The sequence below is a fragment of the Beta vulgaris genome, chromosome 2, assembly GCF_026745355.1.
Source record: "Beta vulgaris subsp. vulgaris cultivar EL10 chromosome 2, EL10.2, whole genome shotgun sequence".
NCBI lineage: Eukaryota > Viridiplantae > Streptophyta > Magnoliopsida > Caryophyllales > Amaranthaceae > Beta > Beta vulgaris.
The window spans coordinates 19,930,262-19,943,575 of NC_079203.1; the positions used below are offsets into that span (position 1 = coordinate 19,930,262).

At 33.4% G+C, this 13,314-nt stretch overlaps 1 long non-coding RNA gene across 1 annotated transcript; it reads left to right on the forward strand.

Moving 5' to 3' along the window:
• The first annotated feature begins 341 nt into the window (after positions 1 to 341).
• On the forward strand, positions 342 to 12,105 carry LOC130590349 (uncharacterized). Its single transcript, XR_008967980.1, has 2 exons — positions 342 to 664; positions 11,994 to 12,105. It is a non-coding gene; the product is annotated as an uncharacterized LOC130590349 (long non-coding RNA).
• The last annotated feature ends 1,209 nt before the right edge of the window (positions 12,106 to 13,314 follow it).

The window sequence follows — 13,314 nt, forward strand, 5'->3', positions numbered from 1 at the left end:
GTTTGTGAGTCTAATTCCCTAAATCAGGTTGTGTGTTTAATTTAACAATTCGAGTGCATTGCATTGAATTACAAATTGAGGTTTGTGTGGATCCTAATAGAGGTTAATGAAAGATCCTCTAGTTCTCGAGCTAACAACAAAGCCTATTCAATATAAAGATTCAATCTTTATGCCCATTTCATATAAAGATCGAATCTTTCAACAAGTAGAAGTGAGATTCGGTGTTTTGAGACTTGTTATTGATTTTACTATCCACAAACACATCATTTGCTTTATAATTCTTTTTTTAGTTTTTAATGATATAGGGGTCCTATTGTTTGTGAGTCTAATTCCCTAAATCAGTGTGTGTGTGTGTTTTAATTTAACAATTCGAGTGCATTGCATTGAACTTACAAATTGAGGTTTGTGTGGATCCTAATAGAGGTTAATGAAAGATCCTCTAGTTCTCGAGCTAACAACAAAGCCTATTCAATATAAAGATTAATCTTTATGCCCTATTTCATATAAAGATCGAATCTTTCAACAAGTAGAAGTGAGATTGGTGTTTTGAGACTTGTTATTGATTTTACTATCCACAAACACATCATTTGCTTTATAATTCTTTTTTTAGTTTTGAATGATATAGGGGTCCTATTATGTTTGTGAGTCTAATTCCCTCAAATCAGTGTGTGTGTTTTAATTTAACAATTCGAGTGCATTGTATTGAAATTACAAATTGAGGTTTGTGGGATCCTAATAGAGGTTAATAAAGATCCTCTAGTTCTCGAGCTAACAACAAAGCCTATTCAATATAAAGATTCAATCTTTATGCCCTATTTCATATAAAGATCGAATCTTTCAACAAGTAGAAGTGAGATTGGTGTTTTGAGACTTGTTATTGATTTTACTATCCACAAACACATCATTTGCTTTATAATTCTTTTTTTAATTGTTTAAATGATATAGGGGTCCTATTATGTTTGTGAGATTAATTCCCTTAATCAGGTGTGTGTGTTATAATTTAACAATTCGAGTGCATTGCATTGAATTACAAATTGGGTTGTGTGGATCCTAATAGAGGTTAATAGAAGATCCTCTAGTTCTCGAGCTAACAACAAAGCCTATTCAATATAAAGATTCAATCTTTATGCCCTATTTCATATAAAGATCGAATCTTTCAACAAGTAGAAGTGAGATTGGTGTTTTGAGACTTGTTATTGATTTTACTACCACAAACACATCATTTGCTTTATAATTCTTTTTTTTATTTTTAATATATAGGGGTCTTATTATGTTTGTGAGACTAATTCCCTCAATCAGGTGTGTGTGTGTTTTAATCTAACAATTCGAGTGCATTGCATTGAATTACAAATTGAGGTTGTGTGGATCCTAATAGAGGTTAATAAAGATCCTCTAGTTCTCGAGCTAACAACAAAGCCTATTCAATATAAAGATTCAATCTTTATGCCCTATTTCATATAAAGATCGAATCTTTCAACAAGTAGAAATGAGATTCGAGTGTTTTGAGACTTGTTATTGATTTTACTATCCACAAACACATCATTTGCTTTATAATTTTTTTTTTTTTATGTTTAAATATAGGGGTCCTATTATGTTTGTGAGATTAATACCCTTAATCAGGTTGTGTGTTTTAATTTAACAATTCGAGTGCATTGCATTGAATTACAAATTGAGGTTTGTGTGGATCCTAATAGAGGATAAGAAGATCCTCTAGTTCTCGAGCTAACAACAAAGCCTATTCAATATAAAGATTCAATCTTTATGCCCTATTTCATATAAAGATCGAATCTTTCAACAAGTAGAAGTGAGATTGGTGTTTTGAGACTTGTTATTGATTTTACTATCCACAAACACATCATTTGCTTTATAATTCTTTTTTTTATTTGTTAATGATATAGGGGTCCTATTATGTTTGTGAGTCTAATTCCCTCAAATCAGGTGTGTGTTTTAATTTAACAATTCGAGTGCATTGCATTGAATTACAAATTGAGGGTTGTGTGGATCCTAATAGAGGTTAATGAAAGATCCTCTAGTTCTCGAGCTAACAACAAAGCCTATTCAATATAAAGATTCAATCTTTATGCCCTATTTCATATAAAGATCGAATTTTCAACAAGTAGAAGTGAGATTCGGTGTTTTGAGACTTGTTATTGATTTTACTATCCACAAACACATCATTTGCTTTATAATTCTTTTTTTTATTGTTTAAATGATATAGGGGTCCTATTATGTTTGTGAGTTAATTCCCTAAATCAGGTGTGTGTGTGTTTTAATTTAACAATTCGAGTGCATTGCATTGAATTACAAATTGAGGTTTGTGTGGATCCTAATAGAGGTTAATGAAAGATCCTCTAGTTCTCGAGCTAACAACAAAGCCTATTCAATATAAAGATTCAATCTTTATGCCCTATTTCATATAAAGATCGAATCTTTCAACAAGTGAAGTGAGATTGGTGTTTTGAGACTTGTTATTGATTTTACTATCCACAAACACATCATTTGCTTTATAATTCTTTTTTTTTATTGTTAATATATGGGGTCCTATTATGTTTGTGAGTTAATTCCCTAAATCAGGTGTGTGTGTGATTTTAATTCAATTCGAGTGCATTGCATTGAATTACAAATTGAGGTTTGTGTGGATCCTAATAGAGGTTAATGAAAGATCCTCTATTCTCGAGCAACAACAAAGCCTATTCAATATAAAGATTCAACTTTATGCCCATTTCATATAAAGATCGAATCTTTCAACAAGTAGAAGTGAGATTCGAGTGTTTTGAGACTTGTTATTGATTTTACTATCCACAAACACATCATTTGCTTTATAATTCTTTTTTTTTTAGTTTTAATGATAGGGGTCCTATTATGTTTGTGAGTCTAATTCCCTCAAATAGGTGTTGGTTTTGTTTTAATTTAACAATTCGAGTGCATTGCATTGAACTTACAAATTGAGGTTTGTGTGGATCCTAATAGAGGTTAATGAAAGATCCTCTAGTTCTCGAGCTAACAACAAAGCCTATTCAATATAAAGATTAATCTTTATGCCCTATTTCATATAAAGATCGAATCTTTCAACAAGTAGAAGTGAGATTTGAGTGTTTTGAGACTTGTTATTGATTTTACTATCCACAAACACATCATTTGCTTTATAATTCTTTTTTAGTTTTTGAATGATATAGGGGTCCTATTATGTTTGTGAGTCTAATTCCCTCAAATCATGTGTGTGTGTGTGTTTTAATTTAACAATTCGAGTGCATTGCATTGAACTTACAAATTGAGGTTTGTGTGGATCCTAATAGAGGTTAATGAAAGATCCTCTAGTTCTCGAGCTAACAAAAAAGCCTATTCAATATAAAGATTCAATCTTTATGCCCTATTTCATATAAAGATCGAATCTTTCAACAAGTAGAAGTGAGATTGAGTGTTTTGAGATTGTTTTGATTTTACTATCCACAAACACATCATTTGCTTTATAATTCTTTTTTTTTTGTTTTTTAATAATATAGGGGTCCTATTATGTTTGTGAGTCTAATTCCCTTAAATCAGGTGTGTGTGTGTTTTAATTTAACAATTCGAGTGCATTGCATTGAACTTACAAATTGAGGTTTGTGTGGATCCTAATAGAGGTTAATGAAGATCCTCTAGTTCTCGAGCTAACAACAAAGCCTATTCAATATAAAGATTCAATCTTTATGCCCTATTTCATATAAAGATCGAATCTTTCAACAAGTAGAAGTGAGATTGAGGTGTTTGAGACTTGTTATTGATTTTACTATCCACAAACACATCATTTGCTTTATAATTCTTTTTTATTTTTAATATATAGGGGTCTTATTATGTTTGTGAGACTAATTCCCTCAATCAGGTGTGTGTGTGTTTAATTTAACAATTCGAGTGCATTGCATTGAATTACAAATTGAGTGGTTGTGTGATCCTAATAGAGGTTAATAAAGATCCTCTAGTTCTGAGCTAACAACAAAGCCTATTCAATATATAAAGATTCAATCTTTATGCCCTATTTCATATAAAGATCGTCTTTCAACAAGTAGAAGTGAGATTCGAGTGTTTGAGACTTGTTATTGATTTTACTATCCACAAACACATCATTTGCTTTATAATTTTTTTTTTATTGTTAAATATAGGGGTCCTATTATGTTTGTGAGTCTAATTCCTTAAATCAGAGTGTGTTGTGTTTTAATTTAACAATTCGAGTGCATTGCATTGAATTACAAATTGAGGTTTGTGTGGATCCTAATAGAGGTTAATAAAAGAGCCTCTAGTTCTGAGCTAAAACAAAGCCTATTCAATATAAAGATTCAATCTTTATGCCCTATTTCATATAAAGATCGAATCTTTCAACAAGTAAAGTAGATTCGAGGTGTTTTGAGACTTGTTATTGATTTTACTATCCACAAACACATCATTTGCTTTATAATTTTTTTTTTATTTTTTTTTTAATGATATAGGGGTCCATTATGTTTGTGAGTCTAATTCCCTAAATCAGGTGTGTGTGTTTTTAATTTAACAATTCGAGTGCATTGCATTGAACTTACAAATTGAGGTTTGTGTGGATCCTAATAGAGGTTAATGAAAAATCCTCAAGTTCTAACAAAAAAGCCTATTCAATATAAAGATTCAACTTTATGCCCTATTTCATATAAAGATCGAATCTTTCAACAGTAGAAGTGAGATTCGAGGTGTTTTTGAGACTTGTTATTGATTTTACTATCCAAAACACATCTTTGCTTTATAATTTTTTTTTTAGTTTTTTAATGATATAGGGGTCCTATTATGTTTGTGAGTCTAATTCCTCAAATCAGGTGTGTGTATTTTAATTTAACAATTCGAGTGCATTGCATTGAACTTACAAATTGAGGTTTGTGTGGATCCTAATAGAGGTTAATGAAAAATCCTCTAGTTCTCGAGCTAACAACAAAGCCTATTCAATATAAAGATTCAATCTTTATGCCCTATTTCATATAAAGATCGAATCTTTCAACAAGTAAAGTGAGATTCGGTGTTTTGAGACTTGTTATTGATTTTACTATCCACAAACACATCATTTGCTTTATAATTTTTTTTTTGTTTTGAATGAATAGGGGTCCTATTATGTTTGTGAGTTTAATTCTCCTAAATCAGGTGTGTGTGTTTTTAATTTAACAATTCGAGTGCATTGCATTGAACTTACAAATTGAGGTTGTGTGGATCCTAATAGAGGTTAATAAAGATCCTCTAGTTCTCGAGCTAACAACAAAGCCTATTCAATATAAAGATTCAATCTTTATGCCCTATTTCATATAAAGATCGAATCTTTCAACAAGTAGAAGTGAGATTCGAGTGTTTTGAGACTTGTTATTGATTTTACTATCCACAAACACATCATTTGCTTTATAATTCTTTTTTTTTAGTTTTTAATGATATAGGGTCCTATTATGTTTGTGAGTCTAATTCCCTCAAATCAGGTGTGTGTGTGTGTTTTAATTTAACAATTCGAGTGCATTGCATTGAACTTACAAATTGAGGTTTGTGTGGATCCTAATAGAGGTTAATGAAAGATCCTCTAGTTCTCGAGCTAACAACAAAGCCTTTCATATAAAGATTCAATCTTTATGCCCTATTTCATATAAAGATCGAATCTTTAACAAGTAGAAGTGAGATTGGTGTTTTGAGACTTGTTATTGATTTTACTATCCACAAACACATCATTTGCTTTATAATTTTTTTTTAGTTTTTGAATGATATAGGGGTCCTATTATGTTTTTGAGTCTAATTCCCTCAAATCAGTGTGTGTGTTTTAATTTAACAATTAAGTGCATTGCATTGAATTACAAATTGGGGTTGTGTGGATCCTAATAGAGGTTAATAAAGATCCTCTAGTTCTCGAGCTAACAACAAAGCCTATTCAATATAAGATTCAATCTTTATGCCCTATTTCATATAAAGATCGAATCTTTCAACAAGTAGAAGTGAGATTCGAGTGTTTTGAGACTTGTTATTGATTTTACTATCCACAAACACATCATTTGCTTTATAATTCTTTTTTTTATTTTAATGATATAGGGGTCCTATTATGTTTAGGAGTTTAATTCCCTTAAATCAGGTGTGTGTGTTTTTAATTTAACAATTCGATGCATTGCATTGAATTTACAAATTGAGGTTTGTGTGGATCCTAATAGAGGTTAATAAAAGATCCTCTAGTTCTCGAGCTACAACAAAGCCTACAATATAAAGATTCAAATTTATGCCTATTTCATATAAAGATCGAATCTTTCAACAAGTAGAAGTGAGATTCGGTGTTTTGAGACTTGTTATTGATTTTACTATCCACAAACACATCATTTGCTTTATAATTCTTTTTTTTTTTTATATAATAAAGGGGTCCTATTATGTTTGTGAGTTAATTCCCTAAATGGTGTGTGTGTTTTAATTTAACAATTCGAGTGCATTGCATTGAATTACAAATTAGGTTGTTGTGATCCTAATAGAGGTTAATAAAGATCCTCTAGTTCTTGAGCCAACAACAAAGCCTATGTAATATAAAGATTCAATCTTTATGCCCTATTTCATATAAAGATCGAATTTTTCAACAAGTAGAAGTGAGATTCGGGTGTTTTGAGACTTTTTATTGATTTTACTATCCACAAACACATCATTTGCTTTATAATTTTTTTTTTTATGTTAAACAATATAGGGGTCCTATTATGTTTGGAGTTAATATCCTTAAATCAGTTGTGTGTGTTTTAATTTAACAAGTCGAGTGCATAGCATTGAATTTACAAATTGAGGGTTGTGTGGATCCTAATAGAGGTTAATAAAAGATCCTCTAGTTCTTAAGCTAAAAACAAAGCCTATGTAAGATAAAGATTCAATCTTTGATATGGAAATGGTAATCATTATATAGAATTCTAGTTCTGTTAGGATTCTATGTAAATTAGGAATTTAATTTCTGTTTTATTTTAATTAAGTGTTTAGGTTTATAAAGGAATCCTATTAAATTTATTAGGAGTCTAATTCCTTATCAGAGTCGAACTAGGTGTCTTATTAGGCGTAAAGTATGTTTAATTTAGGATAATAATTATCTTGATCCTTAAGATAAAGATAAATAAGTTTATTTGTTTTACTAGTTCAAGTAGGTTTAGGAAAATCTTGCACTATATAAGAGATTTTCGGCCATAATGAATAAAAAAGAATGATTTTGAGTTAATTATTGTTTCAGGAGAGAATCCACCTTGTTTCAGGAGTGAATCTAAAAACCCTAGTTGAACTGTAAGCCGAAAATACGCCTGAGTTCTTCATATCCAGTTACTAATTAAATAAAAACAAACAAAAATTCAAACTTTCATAATCAACATCCACTAAACTACATCAAAGAGCCCAACTCTAGTGAATTCTTCATTAAGAATCACATCAAGTGGTGTGGCTGCTGCTACTTCACCCTTATCCGTCATTGCTACCTACTGCCGCACATCCCTCGCCTAGCCTTCGTCTACTGCTCGCATCACTCATGCCCTCCCTCGGCAGCCTCCCGCCTACACCTCGCACATCTGCGCGCTGCATCCTCGCGCATCATCGCGAGCCCTCGACTACGATCCCGCACCATGGGAGATCCTCCGGTCGACATGCTCTCGGCCATCAACGACAAGCTTGAAGCCCTCATGGCATCACATGCGGCCCTCGCCACAAAAGTCACCCACCTCGAGCGTGACGAAGACCTTCGCTTAGCCGAGTTACCTGCTTTTGATGGAGACTTGGATCCCGAAGCATATTTGGAGAGGGTACAAAGGATTGAACGCCACTTTGAGCACCGAAAGCTTAGTGATGGGTCTCGCTTCTCCTATGCTATCCTTAAACTCACAAAGTATGCCTCCCTTTGGTATGAGTCTACCCGCACTAGGCGTGCAAGAGAAGAAAAGCCTCCTATTGATTGTTGGTCCTCCCTAAAGACCAAGATGTGCAAACGCTTTGTGCCTCGCACCTACCGCCAAGAGTTATTTATGCGCCTCACTGCTTTACGTCAGGCTACTATGAGTGTTGAACTCTACATCAAAGAATTTGAAAGATTACATATGGCATGCGATATTAAAGAAGCAAATGAACAAAAAAAATGCTCGCTTTCTTGTTGGTCTCAATAGATCCATTGCCAATCTTCTTGAGTTGCAACAATACGTAACTTTTGATGATGTGTGTATTTTAGCTACTAAAATTGAACGTCAACTACGGGAAAATCGCACACATACTCCATGGGCTGCTTCTTTGCCTTCGTCTCCACCTTCGGCCTCCCCTTCCAACCCCACGCCAGAAGTGCCGAGTACTCAACCTCCAGCTTCCACGCCATCCACCACAACATCTACAACACCAAACTCCAGTGCCACTATTTGGAGTAAGAAACCTCTATGTTTTCGTTGCCAAGGCCTCGGCCATATTGCCAAGCACTGCCCTAACACAACTGTTACCACACGAGAGGAACTAGTCCTTTATTTGGCCGAAGAAGAGCACCATCCTTCTACTTCTATGGATGAGGATGAGTTTTGGTCGAATCAACCTATATGTGAACCAGAACAAGAGCATCCTTCCTTGTTAATTCGTCGCTCTTTGTTATCTTCTAACTATGATGATTCTGTGGATGATCAACGTACCAATTTATTCCATTCCAACTGCATCATCAAGGGTAAAGTTTGTCCTTTTATCATAGATAATGGTTCATGTACTAACGTTTGTGATGTGAATATGGCTGAAGCATTAAATCTGCAAATGTGCAAGCATCCAAATCCCTATAAACTCAGCTGGTTGAATGATGATAGCATTTGGGTACGTAAACAAGCTTTAGTTGGTTTTCGTGTTGGTGAATACATGGATCAACTTTGGTGTGATGCTTTACCAATGATTGCATGTTCATTATTATTAGGAAGACCATGGCAAAGTGATAGACATGTGATGCATAATGGGAAAACTAATGCATACTCAGTTTTAATGGGGGATAAAAGAATGATTTTGCAATCCTTACCACCTAAATCTAGGCGCCCCAAGGAGAAGGAAAAGGATAGCCAAGACAAAGGTCATGTATGCATAAGTTCATGTCATCATGAAGTTCTAAAAACTGCACAAAACAAAAAGGAAGGGAGACAACAACTGCTACAATTGCACCAAGTTTATAAGATGGACTTAGGAGACAAAGTATGGTTGTCACTTTCTGCTCAAAAACTTCATGTGAATCATAAAGATGGAGAACCTATGGATGAAGGACCATTTGAAATTGTGGAAAAAGTAGGCTATGTGCAACATTTCCTTCCTGTGATTTGGTTCCATGCTTTCCAGACTAAAACTTGTGGACAAGTTTTTTTCTAGAGGGGGAGTTTGATATGGAAATGGTAATCATTATATAGAATTCTAGTTCTGTTAAGATTCTATGTAAATTAGGAATTTAATTTCAGTTTTATTTTAATTAAGTGTTTAAGTTGATAAAGGAATCCTATTATATTTGGGAGTCGAACTATAGGAGTCTTATTAGGCGTGAAGTATGTTTAATTTAGGATAATTATTTATCTTGATCATTAAGATAAAGATAAATAAGTTTATTTGTTTTACTAGTTCAAGTAGGTTTAGGAAAATCTTGCACTATATAAGAGATTTTCAGCCATAATGAATAAAAAAGAGTGATTTTGAGTTAATTATTGTTTCAGGAGAGAATCCACCTTGTTTCAGGAGTGAATCCAAAAACCCTAGTTGAACTGTGAGCCGAAAATACGCCTGAGTTCTTCATATCCAGTAACTAATTAAAAAAAACAAACAAAAATACAAACTTTCATAATCAACATCCACTAAACTACATCAAAGAGCCCAACTCTAGTGAATTCTTCATTATGAATCACATCAATCTTTATGCCCTATTTCCAATAAAGATCGACTCTTTCAACAAGTAGAAGTGAATTCGAGTGTTTTGAGACTTGTTATTGATTTTACTATCCACAAACACATCATTTGCTTTATAATTCTTTTTTTTTTCATTGTTTAAATAATATAGGGGTCCTATTATATTTGTGAGTTTAATTCCCTTAAATCAGGTGTGTGTGTTTTAAGTTAACAATTCGAGTGCATTGCATTAAATTTACAAATTGAGAGTTGTGTGTATCCTAGTAGAGGTTAATAAAAGATCCTCTAGTTCTCGGGGTAACAACAAAGCCTATGCAATATAAAGATTCAATCTTTATGCCTTATTTCATATAAAGATCGAATATTTCAACAAGTAGAAGTGAGATTCGGGTGTTTTGAGACTTGTTATTGATTTTACTATCCACAAACACATCATTTGCTTTATAATTCTTTGTTTTAGTTTTTGAATGATATAGGGGTCCTATTATGTTTGTGAGCCTAATTCTCTCAAATCATGTGTGTGTGTTTTAATTTAACAATTCTAGTGCATTGCATTGAATTTACAAATTGACGGTTGTGAGGATCCTAATAGAGGTTAATAAAGGATCCTCTAGTTCTCGAGCTAACAAAAAAAGCCTATTCTATATAAATATTCAATCTCTATGCCCTATTTCATATAAAGATCGAATCATTCAACAAGTAGAAGTGAGATTCGAGTGTTTTGAGACTTGTTATTGATTTTACTATCCACAAACACATCATTTGCTTTAATTTTTTTTTCATTGTTAAGTAATATAGGGGTCCAATTAAGTTTGTGAGTTTAATTCCCTTAAATCAGGTGTGTGTGCTTTAATTTAACAATTCGAGTGCAATGCATTGAAGTTACAAATCGAGGTTTGTGTGGATCCTAATATAGGTTAATGAAAGATCATCTAGTTCTTGAGCTAACACGAAAGCCTATTGAATATAAAGATTCAAACTTTATGCCCTATTTCATATAAAGATCGAATCTTTCAACAAGTAGAAGTTATATTCGGGTGTTTTGAGACTTGTTATTGATTAGACTTTCCACAAACACATCATTTGCTTTGTAATTCTTTTTTTTACTTTTTGAATGATATAGGGGTCCTATTATGTTTGTTAGTCTAATTCCCTCAAATCAGGTGTATGTGTGTTTTAATTTAACATTCGAGTGCATTGCATTGAACTTACAAATTGAGGTTTGTGTGGATCCTAATAGAGGTTAATGAAAGATCCCCAAGATCTCGAGCTAACAACAAAGCCTATTCAATATAAAGATTCAATCTTTATGCCCTATTTCATATAAAGATCGAATCTTTCAACAAGCACATTGTTATTGATTTTACTTTCCACAAACACATCATTTGCTTTATAAGTCTTTTTCTTTTGTTGTTGAATGATATAGGGGTCCTATTATGTTTGTGAGTTTAATTCCATTAAATCAGGTGTGTGTGTGTTGTAATTTAACAATTCGAGTGCATTGCCATGAATTTACAATTTGAGGGTTATGTGGATCCTAATAGAGGTTAATAAAGGATCCTCTAGTTCTGGAGCTAACAACAAAGCCTATTCAATATAAAGATTCAATCTTTATGCCCTATTTCATATAAAGATCGAATCTTTCAACAAGTTGAAGTGAGATTCGAGTGTTTTGAGACTTGTTATTGATTTTACTATCCACAAACACATCATTTGCTTTATAATTAATTTTTTTTTTAGTTTTTAAATGATATGGGGGTCCTTTTATGTTTGTGAGTCTAATTCCCTTAAATCAGGTGTGTGTGTGTATTTTAATTTAACAATTCGAGTGCATTGCATTGAACTTACAAATTAAGGTTTGTGTGGATCCTAATAGAGGTTAATGAAAGATCCTCTAGTTCTCGAGCTAACAACAAAGCATGTTCATTATAAAGATTCAATCTTTATGCCCTATTTCATATAAAGATCGAATCTTTAAACAAGTAGAAGTGAGATTCGGGTGTTTTGAGACTTATTATTGATTTTACTATCCACAAACACATCATTTGCTTTATAATTCTTTTTTTTTAGTTTTTGAATGATATAGGGGTCCTATTATTTTTGTGAGTCTAATTCCCTCAAATCAGGTTGTGTGTGTATTTTAATTTAACAATTCGAGTGCATTGCATTGAATTTACAAATTGAGGGTTGTGTGGATCCTAATAGAGGTTAATAAAAGATCCTATAGTTCTCGAGCTACCAATGAAGCCTATGCAATATTAAGATTCAATCTTTATGACCTATTTCATATAAAGATCGACTCTTTTAACCAATCTAATAATCAAGTATGAATATGAATCTTGAAGATATGAACTTCAAGAAACTCGAACAAACAAGTAAAGAACTCGAACAAGGTAATTTCGTGAACTGCCTTAGTTCGTAATCATCCGGCAAAAACTTATCTTTAAGCTTTCCCTTCAACTTCTCTCAACTACATAGCTTGGGTTTGTTTTTCTTGGCTCTTTGTGCGTGCAATCCTTCAAGCCAAATTCCAGCATATTTCGTGTGCCTTATGGCAGCAACTTTGAACTTCTTTCGATCATCAAAACCCCTATACTCACTTACTTTCTCTAGTTGGCGAATCCACTCCAACAAGTCCTCAGGCTTGCCTTCACTAGTGTAATCCTCAAGCTTCAATCCTTTATCATCTGGATAGGCGTTCTTGGGTGGTCTTGAATCACCTTCATCCCCTTCTTCTTCCGAATGTATGCCTATATACGACGCACTATTGGGATTGAGTCTCTTGTTGATTATGTCGGCCATAGCATCTAGGCGTGCGTCTACCCTCTTGGAATGGTTGCTTGCCTCAGTTTGAGCACTCGCTAACTCACTCATAGCCATAGTTAGCTTGTCCATCTCGGACGCCATAGTTAAGGTGTCTCCAAGAACTTCCTACACCTTTCTTGATCCTAAAGATTGGATCTTGATGCAATCTTGGATGTACAACGTAGAATCTTGGGTGCGTAACCACTTCTTGAACCTTGTTTTGTATCACCACAACTAAGAACTTTGTAACTTCCTCAAAACAAACCCAAACCTGATGAAATTTTGACACATTCTATATTTGTATGTTGTAAGATTCCATTTAAAATTTCGTAGCCAAATTCGTTGTCAAGTGCTGGTAATCCTCTTTTTAATATCGCTGTTCTTTATTCCAGCGATTCTTGCACGACTTTAAAGACGAGTCTCGAAACTTTATCAAATCTCCTCAAAACATTGTGAAATTTTAACACAATAAACTAGACAGGATGTAGTCCAGTATACGATCAAAAATCATCAAAAAGCTCGAAATATTCTGGGAGTTCGAGTCGTTCAAAGATCACCTGAAGTTCTTGCGAAATTGCCAGCCTGCCAGGAATTCACGTCTGATGTCGAGGGGTGTTACGGCTTCGTCCCTCGTCCAAATTC